Source organism: Budorcas taxicolor, chromosome 12, assembly GCF_023091745.1.
Source record: "Budorcas taxicolor isolate Tak-1 chromosome 12, Takin1.1, whole genome shotgun sequence".
Lineage (NCBI taxonomy): Eukaryota > Metazoa > Chordata > Mammalia > Artiodactyla > Bovidae > Budorcas > Budorcas taxicolor.
This window is the reverse complement of record NC_068921.1, coordinates 2,192,449-2,207,731: the sequence shown is the minus strand read 5'-3', so window position 1 is coordinate 2,207,731 and position 15,283 is coordinate 2,192,449. Positions and strand designations below refer to the sequence as shown.

General features: G+C 43.7%; 1 pseudogene; it reads right to left on the bottom strand.

Annotated features, from left to right (window-relative positions):
- The window catches only part of LOC128057871 (ubiquitin carboxyl-terminal hydrolase 10-like), a 180,166-nt pseudogene that overhangs the window by 147,684 nt on the left and 17,199 nt on the right, over positions 1-15,283 (bottom strand).

Below are 15,283 nucleotides of genomic sequence, written 5' to 3'. Positions count from 1 at the left end.
ATTGGAGCTTTAGTTTTAACATCAGTCCATCCAATGAATATTGAAGGTTCATTTCCTTTAGGATGGACTGGTTGGATCTCCTTGCAGTCCAAGGGACTCTCAAGAGTCTTCTCCAACACCAGAATTTGAAAACACCAATTTTTCATCTCTCAGCCTTCTTTATGGTCCAACTCTTACATCCATACACGAGTACTGGAAAAACCGTAGCTTTGACTATACGCATCTTTGTTGGCAATGTGATGACTCTACTTTTTAATACACTGTCTAGGTTGGTCATAATTTTTCTTCCAAGGAGCAAACATCTTTTAACTTCATGGCTGCAGTCACCATCTACAATGATTTTGGAGCTGAAGAAAATAAAGTCAGCCACTGCTTCCACTTTCCCCCTTCTATTTGCATGAATCTGTGGGACTGGATGCAATGATCTTAGTTTTTTGAATATGGAGATTTGTTTTTTTTTCAGCTTTAAACCAACTTTGTGATTTTTATTGATGGGCAACAACTGTATACTCCTAGCTACCGCTAACTGTGTACATTAGAAACGTGGCATCATAGAAGAGCAGACAGCAAAATAAGACAGAAGCCGGAGGGAAATACCAATCTTCATTATTTTGCTCCTTTTTCATTATGTGTACACAGAAGCATGAATGCACTTTGAAATCTTTTAATGGCAATAAAGTTACAATCACCCTTTTATGTGACTGGCATTGTAACTCCAAATATTTGATCTGCCATGTGTACATAAGCAGCTTCTCCTTGCACAATTATTAAAATGTATTTTTCCTGTTAGGAACCAGCAACTTTTCTGTGTGTTTGTTTATCTTTTGAAGAACTATTTCTTCTCTGGTAACTGGCTTGTTTTTTTATCATTGATCAAAAACTAAAGGATGAGGGATGAAAGTGTGATGGATTCAAAAATTTATCCTTTTTAAGTAAAGATAAAATTCATTTTCACAAATTTACAATTGTTGTTGCTGGTGCAGGACTTACTCTACTATGCAATTAGACTGGGAATCAAATGAAAGTTACCCTTCTTACTCAGAAATTACCGTTATTTCAGAAATGGGTTTCTCATGTACTTTCTTGAATCAAGCAACAGTCTGTTTCACCAGAGGATTTTGATTTGGAAGATAGAAGTCAGTGGAAGCTATGCTGTGCACAAACCTCAAAGCGTCTCCTTGCACTCAAGCCCATTTTTGCGATAAGGAGAAAGAGCCTCTCCTTTCAGTTCAGTTCAGCTCAGTCACTCAGTCATGTCTGACTCTTTGTGACCCCATGAATCGCAGCACACCAGGCCTCCCTATCCATCACCAACTCCCGGAGTTACCTCAGACTCATGTCCATCGAGTCAGTGATGCCATCCAGCCAACTCATCCTCTGTCATCCCCTTCTCCTCCTGCCCCCAATCCCTCCCAGCATCAGAGTCTTTTCCAATGAGTCAACTCTTTGCATGAGGTGGCCAAAGTATTGGAGTTTCAGTTTTAGCATCATTCCTTCCAAAGAAATCCCAGGGTTGATCTCCTTCAGAATGGACTGGCTGGATCTTCTTCCAGCCCAAGGGACTCTCAAGAGTCTTCTCCAACACCACAGCTCAAAAGCATCAATTCTTTGGTGCTCAGCCTTCTTCACAGTCCAACTCTCACATCCATACATGACCACAGGAAAAACCATAGCCTTGACTAGACGGACCTTAGTCGGCAAAGTAACGTCTCTGCTTTTAAATATACTCTCTAGGTTGATCATAAATTTTCTTCCAAGGAGTAAGCATCTTTTAATTTCATGGCTGCAATCACCATCTGCAGTGATTTTGGAGCCCCCCAAAATAAAGTCTGACACTGTTTCCACTGTTTCCCCATCTATTTCCAAAGAAGTGATGGGACCGGATGCCATGATCTTCGTTTTCTGAATGTTGAGCTTTAGGCCAACTTTTTCACTCTCCTCTTTCACTTTCATCAAGAGGCTTTTGAGTTCCTCTTCACTTTCTGCCATAAGGGTGGTGTCATCTGCATATCTGAGGTTATTGATATTTCTCCCGGCAATCTTGATTCCAACTTGTGCTTCTTCCCGCCCAATGTTTCTCATGATGTACTCTGCATATAAGTTAAATAAGCAGGGTGACAATATACAGCCTTGACGTACTCCTTTTCCTATTTGGAACCAGTCTGTGGTTCCATGTCCAATTCTAACTGCTGCTTCCTGACCTGCATACAGATTTCTCAAGAGGCAGGTTAGGTGGTCTGGTATTCACATCTCTTTCAGAATTTTCCACAGTTCATCGTGATCCACACAGTCAAAGGCTTTGGCATAGTCAATAAAGCAGAAATGGATGTTTTTCTGGAACTCTCTTGCTTTTTCCATGATCCAGCGGATGTTGACAAATGATCTCTAGTTCCTCTGCCTTTTCTAAAACCAGCTTGAACATCAGGAAGTTCACAGTTCACGTATTGCTGAAGCCTGCCTTGGAGAATTTTGAGCATTACTTTACTAGCATGTGAGATGAGTGCAATTGTGCGGTAGTTTGAGCATCCTTTGGCATTGTCTTTCTTTGGGATTGGAATGAAAATTGACATTTTCCAGTCCTGTGGCCATTGCTGAGTTTTCCAAATTTGCTGGCATAATGAGTACAGCAGTTTCACAGTATCATCTTTCAGGATTTGAAATAGCTCAGCTGAAATTCCATCACCTCCACTAGCTTTGTTCTTAGTGATGCTTTCTAAGGCCCACTTGACTTCACATTCCAGGATGTCTGGCTCTAGATTAGTGATCACATCATCATGATTATCTGGGTTGTGAAGATCTTTTTTTTGTACGGTTCTTCTGTGTATTCTTGCCACCTCTTCTTAATATCTTCTGTTTCTGTTAGGTCCAGACCATTTTTGTCCTTTATCGTGCCCATCTTTGCATGAAATGTTCCCTTGGTGTCTCTAATTTTCTTGAGGAGATCTCTAGTCTTTCCCATTCTGTTCTTTTCCTCTATTTCTTTGCATTGACTGCTGAAGAAGGCTTTCTTATCCCTTCTTGCTATTCTTTGGAACTCTGCATTCAGATGCTTATATCTTTCCTTTCCTCCTTTGCTTTTTGCCTCTCTTCTTTTCACAGCTATTTGTAAGGCCTCCCCAGACAGCCATTTTGCTTTTTTGCATTTCTTTTCCATGGGGATGGTCTTGATCCCTATCTCCTGTACAATGCCACGAACCTCATTCCATAGTTCATCAGGCACTCTATCTATCAGATCTAGGCCCTTAAATGTATTTCTTACTTCCACTGTATAATCATAAGGGATTTGATTGAGGTCATACCTGAATGGTCTAGCAGTTTTCCCTACTTTCTTCAATTTGAGTCTGAATTTGGTAATTAGGAGTTCATGATCTGAGCCACAGTCAGCTCCTGGTCTTGTTTTTGTTGACTGTATACAGCTTCTCCATCTTTGGCTGCAAAAATATAATCAATATGATTTTGGTGTTGACCATCTGGTGATGTCCATGTGTAGAGTCTTCTCTTGTGTTGTTGGAAGAGGGTGTTTGCTATGACCAGTGCATTTTCTTGGCAAAATTCTATTAGTCTTTGCCCTGCTTCATTCCACATTCCATGGACAAATTTGTCTGTTACTCCAGGTGTTTCTTGACTTCCTACTTTTGCATTCCAGTTTCTTATAATGAAAAGGAGATCTTTGTTGGGTGTTAGTTCTAGAAGGTCTTGTAGGTCTTCATAGAACCATTCAACTTCAGCTTCTTCAGCATTACTGGTTGGGGCATAGACTTGGATAACTGTGATATTGAATGGTTTGCTTTGGAGATGAACAGAGATCATTCTGTCGTTTTTGAGATTGCATCCAAGTACTGCATTTGACTCTTTTGTTGACCATGATGGCTACTCCATTTCTTTTGAGGGATTCCTGCCCGCAGTAGTAGATATAATGGTCATCTGAGTTAAATTCACCCATTCCAGTCCATTTTAGTTCACTGACTCCTAGAATGTCGACGTTCACTCTTGCCATCTCTTGTTTGACCCCTTCCAATTTGCCGTGATTCATGGACCTGACATCCCAGGTTTCTATGGAATATTGCTCTTTACAGCATCGGACCTTGCTTCTATCACCAGTCACATCCACAGCTGTGTATTGTTTTTGCCTTGGCTTTATCCCTTCATTCTTTCTGGAGTTTTTCTCCACCGATCTCCAGTAGCATATTGGGCACCTACTGATCTGGGAAGTTCGTCTTTCAGTATCCTATCATTTTGCCTTTTCATATTGTTCATGGTGTTCTCAAGGCAAGAATACTGAAGTGGTTTGCCATTCCCTTCTCCAGTGGACCACATTCTGTCAGACCTCTCCACCATGACCCGCTCGTCTTGGGTTGCCCTGCAGGCATGGCTTGGTTTCATTGAGTTAGACAGGGCTGTGGTCCTACTGTGATTAGATTGACTAGTTTTCTGTGAGTATGGTTTCAGTGTGTCTGCCCTCTGATGCCCTCTTGCAACACCTACCATCTTACTTGGGTTTCTCTTACCTTGGACGTGGGATATCTCTTCACGGCTGTTCCAGCAAAGCTCAGCTGCTGCTCCTTACCTTGGATGAGGGGTATCTCCTTACCGCCGCCCTTCCTGACCTTCAACGTGGAATAGCTTCTCTAGGCCCTCCTATGCCTGCGCAGCCACCGCTCCTCGGGTTGCTCGTCCTGGCTGCCGCCCCTGGCCTCTGGCGTGGAGTGGCTCCTCAGGGCCACCGCCCCTGACCTTGGATGCAGGGTAGCTCCTCTTGGCCGCTGCCCCTGGCCTTGGATTCAGAGTAGCTCCTCTCGGCCGCCGCCCTGGACCTTGGACGTGGGGTGTCTCCTCCCTGCCGCCACTGACCTCGACCGCTGGGTAGCTCCTCTCGGCCGCTGCCCCTGACCTCAGACGCGGGGTGTCTCCTTCCTTAGTAAGGATTATAAGAGCCACTAAAGAGAAAAGGGGAGGTGGTGAGAGCAGAACCTACAAGCAGCCCGGGCACGGCTACAGCAGGTCCATGCAGCTGTGGTGCAGGAGGTGGGCTGTGCGCTCCGTGGTGGGCGTCGCTCCTGCTGCTGGCTGATGGCCTTAACCGTCGGGCTGATTACCGTTTCCATCTGGCTGATCACCGTGACAGTTGGGCTGATCACTGTCACTGTCTGCTCATCAGTGTGCCTCCAGCCCTTGAGCCTGATCTGGGAGATGTCCTGTGGCCACCCGTGGCTCTGCCGCCGTGGTGGTAGACCACTGCAAACAGCCTATAGGCTCTGTGGCATTTAAAGTTCTTATTTTTAAGCCCTGGAGAGAGCAGTCTTTACTAATTTCCATGTCCGTAGGATATTTAGCATTTCTGATGAGCTTCTGACAGCCCCCAGTCTTGTACACGAACCGCTGGAGGTGCAGCAGGAGCACAAAACAGCTTTTCCAGAGTCACTCTCCAGCTGATCTCCATCTCTTGTTCGGTTTTGGTGGTATCACCCTGGCCAGACTCTCTGGCCACCAGGCTCCCCATTGCATCCTGGACAGTGTGTCTCTTGTTGGACTGGATGTCCAGATGCAGATTGAAGAACAGCTGCCTGGTGGCAGACTCTTTTGAACTCTACTGGTAAACTACAGACCTGATGTGTCCAGCAAAAATGCCAGCAATGGGGGCCTGAACAAAGGCTTCCTGGTGAGTGACTGAGGTCTTTTTTCTGGGGCCTGCTTACTCCCACTCGTCCTCACTTCCTTCTTCTGGTTCTTCCTGGTCCTCTTCGTTCACTGAGTGGCTTTTGGGTCCACTGGAAACAGTAAGGTTTTCATTATTTGGTGACAGAAGTTTCTTTTGGTTCAGCATTTCCTCGTGGAGTCCATTTAGAATGAAACCTAAGTACTCCTCAGCATCTTCTTGCTCATCCTTTACAGATGGGCTCCACTTGATCACCGTCAGGAGTCTACAAATATACGTGGGTTCAAAGGCAGCTCTGGGGTGGATATCCCTCATGATTTTATCTCCAAGAGCTTGTCTGGGTTTTGGAGGTACTGGCATATTAGTAAACTCATTTATTAGCTAAACAAAGCTGTCTGTCATGGGTGTGGATGTACAAGGGCTTTGCACTTTTGAATACAGAGGAATGAACTTCATCAGGTGATATATCAGTGGGCAAGCCACCAACACCTGCAGTGTGGCTTTGATGTAGCACTAATTTCCTTTGTAGATCAGCCCACAGGGTTGCAACGACACTGGTTTATGAATCAGGGTGGTGTTCTCCAGGAACTCTGCAATCTTTATGGCTTCGGGATCCTCTGAAACTGGAACCAGCCCTTCCTTGACTTCTGCCTGCTTTTCAGAGATGAAGGGAGACGTGTGGAATGGGAATTCTTAGTTTGCACAGAAACCACAGGCAAGGAGGAGGAAGAGAGTTAGAATCATGAAAAAAACTGGCCCACGATTTGGCGGGCTGACTGGTGGGCACCATGCACGCTGCGGAGGCTGGGGTGTCCACAGGAGGTGGGGTGCTCTCGGCCTTTGTAGGGCTGAGTCCAAGCTCTCCATGGTGTGCAACTCCACCCCGTTGGCAGCTGTGCCCTCAACCAAGGATTCAAGTATTTGTCCCTTAGTGACTCCAAGGCTCTCAGTAGTCTCAGTCGCCACGGAGGGCTGAGCCACAGCTGTCCTCAGCAGGGTTTCCCTGCCAGGAGTCAGCCCTGGGGCAGCCCTCAAGCTGCTCTGCAGTCCTGGCCCCACTGTCCAGGGCTCGGGGAAGGCCCCAGTGAGGCGTGGTGTCACTGATAAAGTCTGTGGTGTTCTGAGGGCTGCCCCAAGTCCAGGGGTAGGGGGGCTATGGGCACATTCCCATCAAATCTGCATCCTCGGTGCCTACACTGTTGTGGACTGCTGGGCCGGGTGGCCACTGACCAGGGCTTCTGCCGAAGGCCTGCCCTCGGCACTTTCAAGTGACTGTAATATCCAGGAGGATGTTTCTTCTTTTTGCACTCCCTTTCTACCACACAGTTGCACTCATCTCACATGCTAGCAAAGTAATGCTCAAAATTCTCCAAGCCAGGCTTCAACAGTACATGAACTGTGAACTTCCAGATGTTCAAGCTGGTTTTAGAAAAGGCAGAGGAACCAGAGATCAAATTGCTAACATCTGCTGTATCATCAAAAAAGTGAAAGAGTTCCAGAAAAACATCTATTTCTGCTTTATTGACTATGCCAAAGCCTTTGACTGTGTGGATCACCATAAACTGTGGAAAATTCTGAAGGAGATGGGAATACCAGACCGCATGACCTGCCTCTTGAGAAACCTGTATGCAGGTCAGGAAGCAACAGTTAGAACTGGACATGGAACAACAGACTGGTTCCAAATAGGAAAAGGAGTACGTCAAGGCTGTATATTGTCACCCTACTTATTTAACTTCTATGCAGAGTACATCATGAGAAACATTGGGCGGGAAGAAGCACAAGTTGGAATCAAGATTGCCGGGAGAAATATCAATAACCTCAGATATGCAGATGACACTACATTGATGGCAGAAAGTGAGGAGGAACTAAAAAGCCTCTTGATGAAAGTGAAAGAGGAGAGTGAAAAAGTTGACTTAAGGCTCAACATACAGAAAGCTAAGATTGTGGAATCTGGTCCCCTTAATTCATGGCAAATAGATGGGGAAACAGTGGAAACAGTGTCAGACTTTATTTTTTTGGGCTCCAAAATCACTGCAGATGGTGATTGCAGCCATGAAACTAAAAGTCACTTACTCCTTGGGAAAAAAAGTTATGATCAACCTAGACAGCATATTCAAAAGTAGAGACATTACTTTGTCAACAGAGGTCTGTCTAGTCAAGGCTATGGTTTTTCCAGTTGTCATGTATGGATGTGAGCGTTGGGCTATAAAGAAAGCTGAGCACCAAAGAATTGATGCTTTTGAACTGTGCTGTTGGAGAAGGCTCTTGAGAATCCCTTGGACTGCAAGAAGATCCAACCAGTCCATCCTAAAGGAAATCAGTCCTGGGTGTTCATTGGAAGGACTGATGCTAAAACTGAAACTCCAATACTTTGGCCACTTGATTCAAAGAACTGGCTCATTGGAAAAGACCCTGATGCTGGGAAAGATTGAAGGCAGGAGGAGAAGGGGACGACAGAGGATGAGATGGTTGGATGGCATCACTGACTTGACGGACATGAATTTGAGTAAGCTCTTGGAGTTGGTGATGGACAGGGAGGCCTGGCATGTTGTAGTCCATGAGGTCACAAAGAGTCGGACACGACTGAGTGACTGAACTGAACTGAACTGTCCGAGACTGCCCGAAATGCCTTCATTCTCTATAACTTCTTCCCCGGCATGAGAGCTGCCATCCAGGGCAAGGGCAGGGCCTAACTACTGGCAGTTGACAGAGCTGTAGTTCACTTCTTTATCAATGTCATCAGGGAGTTTTTTGGAAGTTGTGCAGTTAAGGACAAATTCAGGGCCTTGAGGATTCAACATGTTTGAAATACTGTAGTTGGGAGTTCTCGGCAAAGTGTCACTGGGTTCAATTACTTCATTAACAACATATTCAATTCTCTGGTAGTTGTGTCCATCAGGGAGATCACCAGCAGCCTGTGCACCACACAGAACTGTCCCACCATGTGGAGGAAGCTCCAGGGCATGAAGAGTCACAGAGAACTGATTGAATTCATCAGGGCTAAAATCTCCAAAAATATATTGCCGGTTGCAGAGGGTCCTGGTGGCCCCTTTCAGTAACCCTCGGTGATCATCCAACCCCTCATCATCCAACTCCCCCTGAATGTTGAGTTTCAAGCCAGCTTTCTCACTCTCCTCTTTCATCATCAAGAGGCTCCCTAGTTCCTCTTCACTTTCTGCCATTAAAGTGGTATCATCTGCATATCTGAGATTGCTGATATTTCTGTCAGCAATCTTGATTCCAGCTTGTGATTCATCCAACCTGATGTTTCTCATGATGTATTCTGCATAGAAAGACTTCCCTGTTGCTCAAATGGGAAAGAATCTGCCTGCCATGCAGGAAACCAGGGTTTGATTCCTGGGTTGGGAAGTTCCTCTGGAGAAGGGAATGGCAATCCACTCCAGTATTCTTGCCTGCAGAATTCCATGGACAGAGAAGCCTGGTGGGCTACAGTCTGTGGAGTCGCAAAGAGTTGGACACGACTGAGCGACTAACATACATACATACTCTGCATAGAACTTAAACAAGCAGGGTGACAAAATACAGCTTTTTCATATTCCTTTCCCAATCTTGAACCAGTTTTTTGTTCCATGTCTGGTTCTAACTGTTGCTTCTTGACACACAGACAGGTTTCTCAGAAGACAGGTAAGGTGGTCTAGTATTCTCATCTCTTAAAGAATTTTCCAAAGTTTGTTGTGATCCACACAGGCAAAGGTTTTAGCATAGTCAATGAAGCAGAAGTAGATGTTTTCCTGGAATTCCCTTGCTTTCTCTATGAGCCAACCATCGTTGGCAATTTGATCTCTGGTTTCTCTGCCTTTTCTAAACTCAGCTTGTGCATCTTGAAGTTCTTGGTTCACGTGCTGCTGAAGCCTAACTTGAAGGATTTTGAGCATTACCTCACTAGCATGTGAAATGAGTGCAATTGTATGGTAGTCTGCACTTTCTCTGTGCCAGGGACTCAGCTTTGGACGTTCGTTTGAGGAAACTTGTTCTCAAAGCATTGTTCCAGATGAGCAGTATCAGCATCACTTAGAAACTTGTCAGAAACTCATACTCTGTAGCCCCAACACAGACCTACTGAATCAGAAGTTCTGAGGATGGGGCAAGCAGTGTGTGTTTTCCTCAGCCCGCCAGCGGTCCTGATGGATGCTCAAGTTTGAGAAACACTGTTACAGAAGAAACAGGAGACATAAAAGGAAGAGACACAAACACCTGAGTATCTACATGGAATAAAGCTGCACATAGGAATCTGGAGCTCAGGAGAGAGTTTCGGTGGGAGATGATCAACTTAGAGTGTTACTTGAAGCTACGGGAACAGGTGGTATAACCTAGGGAGAAAATCAAAGGAGATGAAGCCTGATCACTGAGGCATGGGAAACTCCAATGTTTAGAGAAAGGGAAGCAGAAGAGGACCCGGTAAAGGAGTCTGAGGAGTGGGGACAGGAGTGCTCGAGGGCAAACTAACAGTGAGGTCATGGAAGTTAAGAGGCAAAAGCGCTTCAGAGGGGACGGTGGAGCCTCCTCTGCACAATGCAGAACCTCTCTCCTCTTCACTGAGCGCCAGCAATGTCTTGTTGGAGAACTGACCCTGACTCAAGTGTGGGGTCTGACTGAGTTAAAGTTAACTCCTGCACCAATATTTGGTACAGGAATGAATCTGAGGCCTAATTTTGGCCAGTAAGACTGGAAAAGTGTACTAGTGACTTCTGTGAAAATCCTTCCTTTTTTAAATAGAGAACAACAGGAAGCTAGTGTCTATCTCTTGGTGGATGTAAATATAGCCCTAGTTGTTACTGAGGCCCATATCATAACAACAAAGGGCCAGGATGGCATCATTTTAAGACCATAAATGTTCTTATTTATAAAATGAGGAGATGCTAGTACCTAGGTCACAGAGAATGGCATTTTGGACACTCATGCAAAGAAATTAAAGAAATTAAAGGAACTAAAGCTCTTGATGACATGATTGAGCTGCCAAATCACCCAAAGCAAACTTTCTGTTTATAAGCTAATACATTTCCTTGTTTTGTCAGTTTAATTTAGGATTTCTGTTTCTTGTAGCTGGAAGCAGCTTATCTGATACAGTGATATATGAAGGCTATTTCTATTTTTAATTGTCAGAAAGTCCCTGATTTATTACAAATTCTCAAGAAAGATTATTTGTATGACGTATTGTTCAACAAATTTTGTAAAGTACTTTTCTAATGAAAGGAAATCTGCAACCTAATCTTATAAAACAACAGCAAAAAATCAGTTTAGGAATAATGGATTAAGTATTTTACTTATCTTAGAATGATATATATTTCCTATTAATGTATTCTTCTACAATTCAAGTCATATATTAATATTAAAACCTCAATGGAACTAATTTTTTGAACTCTCATTTGACAGAAAAAGTGCAAATATTGAAAGTTTCTGTCCTATCCTTCCTTTAACTTTGAGTAATTGTATGGACTGAAAATTAGGTCTAAGAAAAGAAGATCTTGAATTTTCAATATGCAAAACACTATAAATATAAATATGCATATAAAGTCAACGGTTTGACTGGTTGAAATGTTGATATCTTAATAGCACTAAGAAAACTGATCTATTAAAATACAATGAAAGTTAATACTTCAAATTAATTTTATTTACTACTGGAACACTAGAGGAGGTTGTACAAACAATGTAAGAATGCTAATCTAGAAATCAGGAGCTTTTTGTGTTAGTTCCTTCCCTCCCACCAGGTGTGTAGTGTCAGATACATAATTAACCTCTTTTTACCTTACCTAGGACTTCCCTGGTGGCTCAGACAGTAAAGTGTCTGTCTACAATGCGGGAGACCCGGGTTCGATCCCTGGGTAACAAAGATCCACTGGAGAAGGAAATGGCAATCCACTCCAGTACTATTGCCTGGAAAATCCCATGGACAGAGGAGCCTAGTAGGCTACAGTCCATGGGGTCGCAAAGAGTCGGACACGACTGAGTGACTTCACTTACTTACTTACTTACCTTATCTAAGGGATTCCTGCCCACAGTAGTAGATATAATGGTCATCTGAGTTAAATTCACCCATTTTAGTTTGCTGATTCCTAGAATGTTGACATTCACTCTTGCCATCTCCTATTTAACCACTTCCAATTTGCCTTGATTCATCGACCTGACATCCCAGGTTTCTATGCAATATTGCTCTTTACAGCATCGGACCTTGCTTCTATCACCAGTCACATCCACAGCTAGGCATTGTTTTTGCTTTGGCTTTATCCCTTCATTCTTTCTGGAGTTTTTTCTCCACTGATCTCCAGTAGCATATTGGGCACCTACTGACCTGGGGAGTTCCTCTTTCAGTATCCTATCATTTTGCCTTTTCATATTGTTCACGGGGTTCTCAAGGCAAGAATTCTGAAGTGGTTTGCCATTCCCTTCTCCAGTGGACCACATTCTGTCAGACCTCTCCACCATGACCCACCCATCTTGGGTGGCCCCACACGGCATGGCTTAGTTTCATTGAGTTAGACAAGGCTGTGGTACGTGTAATCAGATTGGGTAGTTTTCTGTGAGTATGGTTTCAGTGTGTCTGCCCTCTGATGCCCTGTTGCAACACCTACCATCTTACTTGGGTTTCTCTTACCTTGGACGTGGGGTATCTTCATGGTTTCTCCAGCAAAGCACAGCCACTGCTCCTTACCTTGGAAGAGGGGTATCTCCTCACCGTTATCCCTCCTGACCTTGAACGTGGAATAGCTCCTCTAGGCCCTCCTGTGCCTGTGCAGCCACCGCTCCTTGGACATGGGGTTGTTCCTCCCGGCCACCGCCCCTGGCCTCGTGAGGGGGTAGCTCCTCTTGGCTGCTCCTGCACTGTCACAGCCTGGAACTCTCAGCTGCTCCTGCGCCATCGCAGCCTGGCACTCTTGGCAGCCGCCCCGACCTTGGATGTGGGACAGCTCCTTTTGGCTGCCGCCCCTTGGGCATGGGGTCCTCCTGGCTTCTGCCCCTGACCTTGGACGTGGGGTAGCTCCTCTCGGCTGAGCTTGTACGCAGTCGCAGCTGCCTGTGCTTGTGAAGAAAGCTGAGCACGGAAGAATTGATGCTTTTGAACTGTGGTGTTGGAGAAGACTCTTGAGAGTCCCTTGGACTGCAAGGAGATCCAACCAGTCCATTCTAGAGAAGATCAGTCCTGGGTGTTCTTTGGAAGGAATGATGCTAAAGCTGAAACTCCAATACTTTGGCCACCTCATGCGAAGAGTTGACTCATTGGAAAAGACTCTGATGCTGGGAGGGATTGGGGGCAGGAGAAGGGGACGACAGAGGATGAGATGGCTGGATGGCATCACGTACTCGATGGACGTGAGTTTGAGTGAACGCCAGGAGTTGGTGATGGACAGGGAGGCCTCGTGTGCTGCAATTCGTGGGGTCGCAAAGAGTCAGACACGACTGAGCGACTGAACTGAGCTAACTGAGCTACCTTATCTAAGGAGAGTGAGAAGAGGTTGATCTTAGTAACATGTAAAGTTTTTCCAGTTCTATAATTCTATAAGTTAAATTGTTAAATTGTTAACTTAAATCTGTAAAGTGAAATAATTAAAGGGTTATTTTTAAAATTAATTAATTAACTTTAATTGGAGAATAATTGCTTTACAATATTGTGATGATTTTTGCCATGCATTGACATGAATCAGCCACACGTGCACATGTGTCCCCCCATCCATCACCTCCCTCCCCACCCCATCCCTCTGGGTTACCCCAGAGCACCAGCTTTGAGTGCCCTGCTTCATGCATCGAACTTGCACTGGTCATCTGTTTGACATATGGTAATATGCATGTTTCAAAGCTATTCTCTCAAATCATCCCATCCTTGCCTTCTCCCACATAATCCAAAAGTCTGTTCTTTACATCTGTGTCTTTTTTTGCCTCCTTGCATATAGGATCGTCCTTACTGCCTTTCTAAATTCCATATACATGCATTAATATACTGTATTGGTATTTCTCTTTCTGACTTACTTTACTCTGTATAATAAGCTCCAGTTTCATCCACCTCATTAGAACTGACTCAAAAGCATTCCTTTTTATAGATGAGTAATATTCCATTGTGCTTATGCACTACAAATTCCTTATCCATTTGTCTGTTGATGAACATCTAGCTTGCTTCCATGTCCTAGCTATTGTAAACAGTGATGCAATGAATATTGTGTCTCTTTTAATTCTGGTTTCCTTGGTGTGTGTGCCCAGCAGGGGGATTGCTGGGTTGTATGACAGTTGTATTTAAGTTTTTTAAATACACTATTCTCCATAGTGGCTGTACCAGTATGCATTCCCACCAACAAAAAGGTTCCCCTTTCTCTCCAGCTTCTCCAGCATTTATTGTTTACAGACTTTTTGATGGTGGCCATTCTGATCAACATGAGATGATATGTCATTGTGGTTCTGATTTGTATTTCTCTAATAATGAGTGATATTGAGCATCTTTATATGTGTTTATTATAAAGGCTCATTTCTATAAACATGTTCTGTGTAATCTACTCTACTTATAATTCCAAATTGGTGACTGTTTTTGATTTGTAACAGTCTCTTTCAAACATTTCTATCAAATTATTTACTAGGATCAGGTAGAAAGCTTCCATATGGATGAGTTTTAATTAAAATACCCATGTGTCATGGACCAGAAGAGCATATTTTAAAGAGAAGTGCAAACATACTATCACAACGAAAAAATTTCCCTCTTTCTGGTGGCTAGAAACAGGACTAAAATGAAGCATGATTCTAAAACCAGCAATGTTTTTCCTAAATCATGAGATTGTCATTAACAACATTCTTATTAAAAATACCACAGTGATGTTCTTGTTTGCAGTGTGATAAAGGCTGCATCAGCAGGGTTAGTTTTGTGGCATGAAGTGCTTAGTGTTCCATTTGTCCTGCAGGGTCTTCTGTGACAAACATGCTTCATCCATCCAACAACCAAAGTCAGCCATATGCAAACATGGGCAACAATGAAGATTTTCTACATATGTTTCTGAATATTAATAGATAAATGTTATATTTATTTCCTTTAATCTACTGTTAGTTACTCTTAGCTCTTTTTTCATCTCCTCCACAACAAAAGACACATATACTGGAAATGACTATTAATTTGGGGCATTTTCTTTGTAAATTCTTTGTCTTCTCTAATGTTAAAAGTCAATAGTAGCCCTTAACCTTTGGATTAATAAATATGATTCAATCGAGTTAAACTGCTGTTCTCCCAGAACTTAAAAAAGTAAAATATCAATATAAATATGTGGTAATTATCACCAGAACTGTTCATTTTTAATTATTAAATTTAAACAAAGAGCAATTGCTATTTGCTCATGCAAAACAAACAGTGCCTGCTTAAGATCTTTTTGATTAATCTGTCTCTCTGTGTGCAGATCCAGGAGAAAGCATCGCCTTGGCCTCAGCACACATCTATGAAATGGAAAAAGCTTTGTTGTCCCAGTCAATTGTTAGGGTTTTCCCAAAGCAGGGGTTTAGTGGTAAAAAATGGAGTGGGGGGAAGTCCAAATCCTGGCAAACAGACCAACATACCCAAGGTCTGGCAAATGCAGCCTAGTTTTAGGACCAGCATCGGGAAAAAAGGAGGTGCTTTGCTATTGGTCTTCCCTAGTGACT